Source organism: Myotis nattereri (assembly GCF_964212035.1).
Source record: "Myotis nattereri genome assembly, chromosome: 10".
Lineage (NCBI taxonomy): Eukaryota > Metazoa > Chordata > Mammalia > Chiroptera > Vespertilionidae > Myotis > Myotis nattereri.
Window position 1 is genome coordinate 52,841,015 of NC_138085.1, and position 12,329 is coordinate 52,853,343.

A 12,329-nucleotide genomic window follows, 5' to 3' on the forward strand; every position below is an offset into this window, starting at 1 on the left:
TCTTCTCCTCATATTTCTATTCAGGTTGGCATTAGGAGATATTTTAAAAAGGTGCCTCAAATTTAAGCAAAGAAAAGGGAGAAGTGAGAAATCACACCAACAGGAACACTCACGAGTCCATTGATTGCTTTTTAATCTGTGACTATGCCCAATGCTATTATCATGAATTTATAATTCAACCATGAAGTCAATAATGCTAAATGACCTACACTGTTGACATTTTGCAACAACAAAATTTAGCATTCTGCTATTCTAACAGAAGTAGCAGCAACCACTCAGAAATGTATAGTATGAATGTATTCACTAGTGTCTTCTCGTTCTGAATCTTCAGAATTGATCTCCCAGTTTCAAAAAGTATCCGTGAACCCCAAATACAAGGTGAACCATACAATGTAGATCAATAGATTTTTCAAGTGCGATAATTGTTTCTCTCTGGGAGATTCCGATTAGTCCCAGAAGGAAAAAATACTTTGATTGACCTCGAGGAACACAGCAGATGTGGGTAGGCTGTGTGTGCTGCTGACCTTATCAGAAGAAAGCCAGGCCTTGAAAATCACAGGGGAACACTCTGGGCATGTGCATGTTGGTGTGGGAAAGAAGGCAGCTGGTCAAATGTGTACTTTCTTTAAAAACCAAACAAACGAAAAAATGCAGACCATGAGAGGGGAAAGGGGGAAAAGCAGTGTGTGAATTAACAACACCTCTTTATGTTTAAAAACTTTCTCAAGAAATAGTCATATGAAGGACAAAGAGGAGATATGTTGTCAGCATCTGGGAATTTTCAACCCACCAATATAAAGATTTCCTAGATAAAACGTTGGTGGTCTAGGTGCTTAAGCTCCTGGGGACAGAGAACTTAACTCTGTTACCTTTGAATTCTACATTTCCTGCTCTGTTTAGGGGCTCAGTAACCAAATAAGGTGGCGGGAAGAAGGTGGAGAATTAGCAAGATTGATTTCTCATAGATAACTATAACCCAAAGAAACAGGTTAAAATTAAGAGGGGATTGGGAGAGGGAGAGAAGGAGGGAGGGAGGGAGGGAGGGAAAGAAAGAAGGAAAGGAGGGAGGGAGGAACAGAGGGAGGGAGGAAGAAAGGAGAATCTAGGACACACTCTGGGAAGTCTTGACTTTGGAATGAGAAGAGGTTTTAGTTCCATTAATATCACAACCCAACACCAATGAGGCCAGACATCACTGGGCAGAGGCAATCCCTCGTTCCCTGCCATGAACTGCAAAAAGAAACTGAGTACATTTTGCTAGTATAGAAGAATCACAAGCTATTGCACCCGACATCTCTGAGAAAGCAGCATGGACAAAGCATAGTGACAAGAGTTCATGAAACAAAATTTTACAATCTCAGGTTAAAATTATTCCAATTGTGCATCAAAACCAATGCACTACTGAACAAATAGAGCAGATGCAGAGACATGAACATAAGCCCTGGTTCACATGCCAGGAGAGGACTTAAAGGAAACCTGGAGATGCCTTCTAAGGACCCACAGCAGATGTGAATTTGGGAAATTCAAAATATCAACGTCTCTCTGATAAATTCCTCAGAACTTGTTTAGAGGCCTCCATTCATTCAACTGGTACTTAAGGCAGGCCTACAGTGTGTCAAGCAATATATTAGATGCTTAGAGACACAGTAACAAAATAAGACCAGGATCCTTGCTCACAGCTGAGCAGAAGAAAACACCGTGGCATTTACTCACCACAATGCAGTGTAATGGGCACACTATGGTTAAAGGAAAGGATCAGGGTGATGGAAATGAAGAGGGGGCAGATGGAAGAGCAAAGGCCAGAAGATGGAATGGGTGATCCTGTAACACTAAGGGAGCTGCAAGAGTTAAAGCCTGTTAAACTTTTATTTTGGAACATCTCTGAGTAAATCATGCATATTTCCCTAGCAAGCACAGGTCACACCACTCCCTAATCTCTTACATCAGGTCAGATTAACACATTTATATTATCTGACTAGCCTCTGGCACCACCAGCATTTGTACAAATGATTCCTGAGTTAGGTCATGACCAAGAGACATGCTACCTACCTCTACAGGTCAATTGCAAACGTATGAGGGTGTTTTTCCTTGTCACAATAACTGCGGGTGCTACTGGAAGTTGTGACCCAGGACTAAGGATGCTCCACATCCTGCAAAGCTTGGGGAAGTTGCTCACAAGGAAGACTTGCCTGTCCCAAAGTTCCCATAGCACCTCTTTAGACACTCTCGGCCAGATCGTGTCATGCTACACCATTTGCACTGTAATCTTAATACTTACTGTCTGATTTATAATGCTGGCTCGACATGAATTATTAACCGTTCTATATTGCTAATAACAGGAGAACACATACACAAAGAAAATAATTCCACAGAGCTTTATATGTAATTGATGCTGAGAAAGAGAGAACGCATTTTACTACATTTGCAATGAGGGCAATGTTTTCTTCCCTGAAAGAGTAGCAGTACCTGGTTTCATAATAAAGAGAGTCTTTGTAAACAAGAATTTCTCTTCCCACTACGATTTCATACTAGCGCCTCATTAGAGAAACCAGAGGTAGAGCTATCCAAAACCGCCTTTAAGGGGGTAAGCTTTTACGTGTGAAACGTCTGGCATCGCCCTCCTTTTGATGGTAGTAAATGCTATATTGCGGACGAGGGGCTACTTCTCGCACACGGAACCAGAATGATGTAATGGATGTGTTTCTGGCTGACCACTCAGAGCAGAGACCACAATGGGGATGGCTCAGAGATCCTCACAATGACACTCACTATTTCTCTGATCTCTATCCTGGTGTGAAACCCAAGAAAAGAAAGTAAAATTGTAATGCTCTTGGAAGCTTCCAAGAATGTGTAGAAAAGGACAAATGATGTTTTTCCTGGGATTGAAAGGCAAGTTACTGGTACTTTATCTAGACTTCATGATGCCACAGAAAGTGATAAGGGGAAGTCTGTTCCCCCAAGGATAGTTCTGGGAAATGACTGCCTACAAGTACAGCCTTGGTTGACATGCATGAAGATGGACAATAATCCTGTGGTCAAACCATTATTTCAGGTTTTCAGCAGTCAAATATTGGGAAAATGAGACAGAGATGAGTCTTCACATATCTGTAATTATTAAAGAGCTGCAAAGGGGCATTCTTAAGTTGCAAGGGTGGAGGGTTCTTATTGAAAGTATCCCCTTACTGCCAATCTTTTTGGAAACTGAGCCCACTCTGATGTCCCCACTCTATTATTCCCATTCTTATCAGTCTGGCTTCTGTTGCTGGAGGGATTCTCATACCACATTCAGTAGGGAATCACCCCCCAGCCAACAACTTCTTCCATGCTCACTGTCCCTGCTGCCTCTTCTCATTATTTATGCAGTATTTATTGAGATACCACTAGATGCAATCATTATTCTAGACCCAGATGAAAACAGCAGTGAACAAGAGAGGCAAGGCCCAGCCCTCATGGAACATACGGTCTAGTGGGGTGGAGGTGAGATAGATAGTAACTAAATAAAACAAAAAAATGAAGAGTTTATCAACTAGCAAACAATGCTACAGAAAACATCAAATAGGGTACTAGGCTAGACAGTGACAGAAGGGGTTATGAAAGACAAAGGAGCTTTTGCGTACTGGGCCAGACCACCAGTGTTCATACCCTGGCTGTGCCACTAACTAGTTGTGGGACCTGAGGGGAGTTATCGTTTTCTTGTGCCCCAATTTCATTGCCTATAAAATGGACTTAATAATAATAATACATGCCTCTCAGAGTGGTTTTGAGGGTTAAATGAGTTAATAAGTACTTTCTACAAGTGCATAGAATAGTGCCTGGCATTAAGAGTTTAACAGCTGGTCCACCACTTCTATTACTATTCTCATTAATACTTACACTAGAGGCTGATACATGAAATTCATGCAAGGGGCTTGGCCCTCACAGCCCCTCACAGCCCCAGCCGGCCCTCGCAGCACCGGCTTCGTTTGGAAGGTCGCTCAGCTGTCTGCTCGAATTAGCATATTATACTTTTATTATTATAGATTGGGTGGTGAAGAGAGGCCTGTCTAAGGAGGGGGCATTTGAGCTGAAATCTAAATGGAAAGCAGCAAAGGAAAGATATTGGGGGGGAGAAGGGGGGACACGGGGGAACGATTATTCCAGGCTAAAGAAAAGCCAAGATGGGAAAGAGCTTGAGAGGTTCCCAGGAATAGTTTCCCAGAAAGTGCAGTGTGACAGGGTCCTGGATGATGGGCAGAGTGGCGAGAAATGAAGTCAAGGTGATGGGCGAGGCCAAATCAAGTGGGGGCTTATAACAATATAGAATGCAACTGTGTTTTGTAAGTAACTGAAAAGTTTGCCCGTCCACATGGACTTTGGCAGGCTATTGTCTCCACAAAGGCAACCCAAGTAATAACATAATCACCAGCATTTGTGTACAGTTTTGCTTCTTACTGGCGATCATAAAACATGAGATAGGTGGTCAAGGGACTTTGATGTGGTCATTACTGGTTTACTGACAGAAGACAAATGAGTTAATTTCTCTACATTTATTTCTCAATCTGCAAAATAAAATGGATTGAATTATAGGTCCTTTCCAATCTGTGATTTTATATTCCCATTCTTGCATTTCTACTGTATAATGAAAACAGTAGACTACAACATACTTTACATAAAGCTATATATCCTTTTTCTACTTTCCCTATTAATGGGTCTGTTAATTAGAAAATAGTAATCTTCTGGAGTTATATGTAAAAGTAAAAACCACCACCAAAATCTGCCTTCTCTAAGACTCTGATTTTGTAAGAAAATCTTACCTTCTGGTAAATACAAGATCTGACTGGAAGATTTTTCACTCCTTCCTATATGCAATTAACAGCAAACACCTCGTCATAAACATTTTTGAAAGGTCAGAGATGGCAACAATTTGCTAGAGATAAATAATCAAATAAAACACTGCCCTGGTAATTCCTGGGCTTCAAAAAATAGCATAAATCTGATCAATAATGAGACAGACAAAAGGGATTGTGGGATAAAGGGCGGGTCCAATTTGAGGTATTAAAAACTTGCCTAAGTCATTTTTCCCCAAATACATTTGTGCTGCAGCAGATACTGAAGCTGTTAATGGTAAATTCATACTTACAATGTTAGAAAAATAAGATTCTGATTATGTAACAAAAGATTGTTTTAGGTTGAAGAAGTAAATAATAGTAAGAATAAGGACTTTTGCAAAAACCAAGGTAAGAACATTTTACCTCTGTAATAAATCAACTATTGAGCTCAAATTCTAAATGTTATTTTCAATTGTATTTGCTTACTTTTACCCTTATTATAGCAGAAACAACAAGAGTTCAAAGCACGCTAATTTATTCCTAAAATGTATATGTATATATTTTAAGTGTGCCTAAGTAATAGTATCTTTTATTTATATGTTCCTATCTATTGCTGTTATTTTAAGAGTAAATTTAACTTTTTATACATTGAAGAGATAAGTTTCCTTTAAAATTTTTTCATAGTAAATTTTAATTTTTTAAATCAAGGCTTTCATTTCCAGTTCTTAGGGAAGATTTTTATATTCCTAGCAAAAGTATTTTATCACTTAAACTGCATTACACATTGATTATCTATTGCCTGTTCATATTAAGAAGCCTCTATTGTCATTTAATGTTTACTAAACACTCAATAAAATCTAACTGAAACCAGAATAAACTCAAACAAATAAGTGGGCTGAAATTCAAAGAAAATTGAGACCATATCCACTTTAGAAGGGCAGCCTTTGTGAGAACTCATTTCTGGCTAAAAGAGCTAATTTATCTTTTTTAATGCCATCAAATTTAATAATGGATGACATGTCTTATAGCTTCAGTGATGCAGCAACTTGTCGATAACACAGAGAATTTAGAAACCAATTCATCAATTCATGATTTTTTTAATTGGACCGTGGATGGTTAATTTTAAGTCATTAGATTCTCCGATAATAAAACCCTAGAAAGAGAGGGTTAATTAATACAGAATTGGGTAGCTGTCCCCTATCTCTTCGATGAAAACTCAGAGCTCCTGTTCTGCCTCAATAACAGGTGGCACTTTTCACTTTGAACACTTTTGGGGCAGGTTGGGGATAAGTTGTGTGGAGTGGGAAAAAGTTAAGTAGGAAAAAAAGAGAGAAGGGCCTGTAAACAAGTATATATAATTATATGTGTGAGTTATTTATATTTATAATAAATTTACATTTTTATTTATTGTATACATTTTACATGTTTATTTACATATAAATATATATTTTGTGATATGTATGTACACTTAACAAATACCCCTTTTACAGACACCCACAAGGTGTCCAATATATTCTGGGCAAAACAAAAAGAATGCAACTCTCCCTGACTTCTTTATTCAGAGGGTGGGTAGGATGGTTCAGAGATTTCCCCATGTCTCAGTTTTGCACTTATTGATTGGTAAAGGAAATCAGAGGCTCCAGGACATTAAGAGACCTTTCCAAGGTCACACAGCCAGTTAGAGACAGAGTCAGCCATCCTCCGGACTCCCACACCCAGCAATCAGTCCACTCCACCAAGCTTCTCTCATCTCCTCTGGCCAAGAACCTATCTTCTGACACTCACAATGGAGAAATTAATGAGCCTGCAAGTTAAAGATTCATTTTAAACAAATTGGTTCATTATTATTTAATTGAGGAGGCTTCAGAGCAATAAAAACCTTGCTTACCAAAACTAGATAAGCACCTCATGAAACATTGAGCTGAAGAAATGCAAAAACTGTCACAAGTCAATATGTGCTGCCTTTCTGTTTGATAAATGCCACCCAATAGCCCTCAGAAGTATCAGAAACTAATGGCATCCCGGCACTCTGTAGGCATACATTAATGGGATCAGGAGCATAAAATATAAACAATAATGTATATATTGATTATTCCAGACACTTGAAGCCCAACAAACATTTGAAAGGTCAGTCACTCTGCTTGCATAAAATTACAGTTAAGTCATTGCTTGAAGCTGGAAAGTTGGCTCTCCATGTAAATTTAGCTCGTGACCTATAACCTTAATCATGTCATACCTCTGTTATCTCTCTTAAGTTGTCTGGCATGAAAAATATACTGTAAATGCTTAACCCCATAAAGTATATACAAATAAATAACCAAATGCCACACCTTACCGGAAAGGATATTGTCTGGGTGAAATCTAGTCTATAGGCTGAATAAACATCATGAAACAGCATTTTACTCTGACAAAACATATTCAAAGGTTTCTGTAAGTCAATTATGACATGGACTTACAAATTAAAATGTATGCTTTGAGGATGTTTCAAAAATATACGAGTTTAGGAAATACAATGTCAGAATTATTTTTACTTTTACCTAAAAACTAAAATCTGGTTTGACCAGGCCACACAAGTTTAGGCAATTTTTTCTACAATGAAAGATTTACTCCTTTTCAGAGCTTCTTTAAAACATCTTAAAAGAGGTTGTGTGGGTTCCATGGAGAGGAGCCTTCTGCTGGTGTTTTCACACCCAAAGGCTCCTCTCCTCCAAAGATGGGCGTCTATCTAGCATGTTCACCGGCGCCCCTACATCTGGACAAACGGAATAGTGGGAGACAGTTCACAACCCCACAGCCCCAGTTCCTTTCCTGAAGTGATAGGTCCCTCTGTAGAGTCAATATTCCCTTGCCAACTTTTAAAAAGGGCAAGAGGGACTTGAGAGGTTGAAAGAAAGACTTGCAATGTTTGTCCCTTTATGAGAACAGGCAAGGGTTGGGAGTATTCCACGTCTCCTTTGACCAGGGCTCCAATTATCCCCAGCTTGGAGAGTTCCCCATTTGCTGCTAAGGATCATTGTAAGGGTGAGAACCGAGCTTTCAGAAAGGCTTCCCACTCAGTAGAGGGGTCAGGGGAACTGAAGCCGGACAATGTCATCTGCAAGAGGCCCTGCTCTATCCGTAGAAGAGTGAACATATACCCGCCTTTAGCTGAGAGTTTTAACCCTAAGTATATGTAACTGTGCCCTTTAAGTAAAGTGACCAGATTTCTTCTTTCTGAATTTTACATTTTATGAATCTTTCACACTGATTCATCCCAAATTCTACGACAGCTAAAACCAGCCATTTTGAAAATCAGATTTCCTTACCAGTTTTAAAAACACTTTTAAAATTCATATTACATTCATTAGCAATGGATAAGCATTGAAAAATCATATATTTGCAATTTACATTAAAATATAATAATCCTAATAATACAGCAGAATTAAAAACTTCAACAGGAAGTAATGGTGATTTACTTGGGAGCCAAATGACCCGATTTTAATATTGAAGACATCATTTTATAATTTACTAATAAAGTATTATCTATAAAAAAGATTATTCTATTTTAAAATATACATAAAACCTTAAATGAACCAATGAAGTTAATAGATACCAATTTAACCAACATTCAATGATTATACTGGTTGAAATGGGAGAGCATTTAAAAGACCTTTTATTTCCTCTTAAAGCAGATTTACTGTGAATAAAGTTCCTAAATGTACATTATATTCCATTAAAGTAAATAAGCTTACACTATGTTTTTCCTGCTATGTAGATTTTAAAAGGCTCCAAAGTCCTGAGTATCTCTGACATCTTTTATCATAATCAAAACTCAATTAGGTCATTCATATTAATATTCTGAGGAAAGGAAATTTGGGATTTTCATTTTTGATAAATGTTATATTCTGAAATTCAGGCCATAACATCCTTTTGTTCTAAAGCCATTAGAATGGTAAAGAAAGGCAGCAGCTTTTAATTGCAAACACTATTTTTAGCGTACTAAAATGTATCTTTACTGAGCAAACTTTTAATCACAAAGATCTAACTAAGCATACCCTAAAAAGTAGTTATCTGTATTTCAAAAAACTATTTTCTGCACTGTAAATTTTAAACCAAGACTTTGATGATCAATGAAGAAAAACTTTTAATTTGAGATACACACACAAAAAAATCCCCATTGCTTATAATACATTAAAAAACTGTTCACATATTCGAAAACGCAGGCTTATAAGGACATGTAAGAACAGAGCCCTTTGAACTATCAAGTTGAAATAACTGCAGAATTCTACCAAGGACATCTGCAGAACAAAAATAAATAATAAAGGTACATGCATTACATTCTCCCTTTAAATGTTTCCTCAAAAGCTATGCTAATTTTTTAAAACTCGGGTCTAATGGACAGACTATTTTTTCTCTACTCCCAACCTAGGGATATTTCTTTCTTATTGACAACGTATCACAGGACCCAATGGCTGTGTACCTCCGATTACTGATCATGACGTTTCTGTTTTAGAAAAATGAAACGAGGCTATCGATGCCACCTGAGTTCGAAAGGACCATTGTCTGCCACAGTACCTAAATGCAAAGGACTTCCTTCTGACACGAGCTTGTGGTGATGTGAAAGGGAAATGAGGGTCCCTACTGGGACTGGGAACATCATCACATTTGTGAGGCCAACTGCCACACTCCTGCTCTTCTTGTTCCCTGACAAGACTTGTCCCAGTCCTTTCTCCTGGGAAGCCTTTGACAGCAATTGCAAACAACAGAAGCCAGCAGGACCATGTAAGAACAGGTGCTGGAGTCTCCCGGGGTAGCCTGCCTGCAGAGAAAGGGCCTCCTCCACGCAGCCCTGGGAAACCCCACTGCGGAGGTGCCCTCTGGCCCCCAGCCACTGCAGGATCATGCTTCTTTTTACACAACAGATGTTTGGAAAGATTGGTGACAATGCATTATGGCTTCTAAGTTGCTGCCGGTAAATTTTTTTGGTCATCTTTTAAGGGGACTTGGGTGAAAACTCCAACAATATAAAATAAGGATGGAAAAGGTCATTCGTGGGTTTGTGTTCAGATAAACGAAATGATAATAACGAAAGGCTAGGACCTTTCCCTAGTACTCCATTATTCTATTACTGCTTCCCACTTCCTTCCACATCTCAGCAAAGGGGACATTCCTAGGTTCGGGGGATCTCCAGCTTTGGACAGGAAAGATATCAGTTAGCACTTCCCCCACATAGTAGACCCTGCTTCAGGAATAGTCACACACTCCAGCATAGTAGACCCCACTTCGGGAGCATCTAGCCAACTACTATGAATCCTTAATCTTTTCCTTTATTAAAATTGCTTTGTGGTCAGTGTGCTCTGCACCATGGAGACAGTCACTTGTGCAAGTGAACAACCACTCAGATGGCTGCTATGGGGGCTTCTCAAAGTGTGGTCCATGGACCACCAGCAGCAGCAGCAGCAGCAGGTGTCACCTGGGAGTTTATTCGAAATCTAAAATTCCAGACCTATCCCAGACTTACTGAACAGAATTTAAGGAGAAGCCAGGCGATTTATATGCCGATTCCAGTCTAAGAAGCACTACACCACAGTTTCTTATAATAACTCCATACTCAGGATTTAGCGAGCAAGATGCTGCCCTACACCAACGCAGTGATTACTTTACTCCAAGAGCACTCAGGTGCATTATTTAAGCCTCAAACCCTCCACACAAAATACCAGCAAGAATCAATGAGTCAATGTTACAGTTGAAAAGACCAAAGTTAAGCAGCAGATGATTGTTGGTAGTAGGACTCAACTCAGAACTTCCAGATGCTACACTCCGCCCTTTCTGCTACCTCAGCTAGTCCCTAAGGAATGGCTGGTTCTTTCCCGTCTGGGCTTTGAGCAACCCTCCCTCCCTCCCCCACCCCATCCCAGGCACCCTTCCCCCCTCCTCATTGGTATCATTGTTATTGTAGAAAGAAGACTTCAAGTCTTGGTTCTGAATTACTCACCCCCATTACCTTGAACACATCAACTTAAAAAAAATAGTTTGGAAAACAAATAAAACAAAAGATATTTATAAAATAAGGTGAATAAACTAAATAAGTAACAATACTATGAAAACATTAAAGTTCTAATCTAATCTGTAATCTAATTTCTGAAAATGTATCCTACGAAAATACTCCCAAGGAAGAAAATGTTGTATGCACAAAAATGATCATTAGAGTATTATCTATAACTAGAGGCTGCCAGTTGCCAGCTGCCAGCTGATGGCTGGGGCCTCCCTCCCTTCCCTCGGCTGGCCCCACCCCCTGGTCAAACTCCTGGACGAACTCCCGGTTAAGGGGACAATTTGCATTCTATGTTTTTATTATATAGGATAATGAAAAACTAAAAGCAACCAAAATACTCTATGCTTAAGATGTGACCAATTAAATTATAAAACATTTAGTCATTTAAAATGATATTCACCAAGACTTGGCAGCAACATGAAAATTTCTGGAATAATGTTATGGGGAAAAGCAGGTTATAAACTTATGGTACATTATGATTCCAACTATGTAAAGATAGGTACTCCTTTTTTTAATATATTTTATTGATTTTTTACAGAGAGGAAGGGAGAGGGATAGAGTGTTTGAAACATCGATGAGAGAGAAACATCGATCAGCTGCCTCCTGCACACTCCCTTACTGAGGATGTGCCTGCAACCAAGGTACATGCCCTTGACCGGAATTGAACCTGGGACCCTTCAGTCTGCAGGCCGATGCTCTATCCACTGAGCCAAACCAGTTAGGACAAGATAGGTACTCTTTTAAAGAAATGGAAAACATTTACAAAACCTAATCTTGTTCTGTCAAGATAAACAGGATATAGGTGATTGTTTTCCAAACTTTCAGTAGTTAAACTGTTTTTAGTATTTCTTTTTAAAAAGCAAATTATGAAAAAATTAAAACAAATGTAATAGCCATGAGACTTAATATAGTAACTACAAATTATCATTAAATCTGACTTTGAATTCAATAGATAAAAATAACAAAAATGAACAATTACTGATTCATCAGCATTGCTCATTAAATCCTCTGAAGTCAGTAATATTATGATCCCCATTTTTCAGAATAGGAAGCCAGAACACACAGAACTCAGCCTCTTTGAACCTCAGCTTCTTCTTTTGTGAAATAGTGGCAATAATAATAATATCTGCCTCATAGTTTTCTTATGAAAATTAAGATATTGGCTTATTAACTTGTATGGTTCCATGTAAAGCTCGCAAAGGGAGATAGAAACTAAAGTCAGGGGAGGGGGCGGGATTGGATACTCTCCACTTTTCGGTCAAGAAGGGGACAGAAACAACTCCCTGATTGTGGTGGTCCTTATACCCTGTCACCATAAGGCTGCCTGTCTTAGAGAAAGGTATGAATTCAGGTGGCATCCTCAAACATCTTGAAGCAATATTATTTTCAGGGCACACATGCTAAGCAACAAAAATCTGTGTTACATTGAAGGTTGCATGGGTCTGCCAGCAATACCTGGCCTAGGAATCAGGAGACGTGGAACCTGA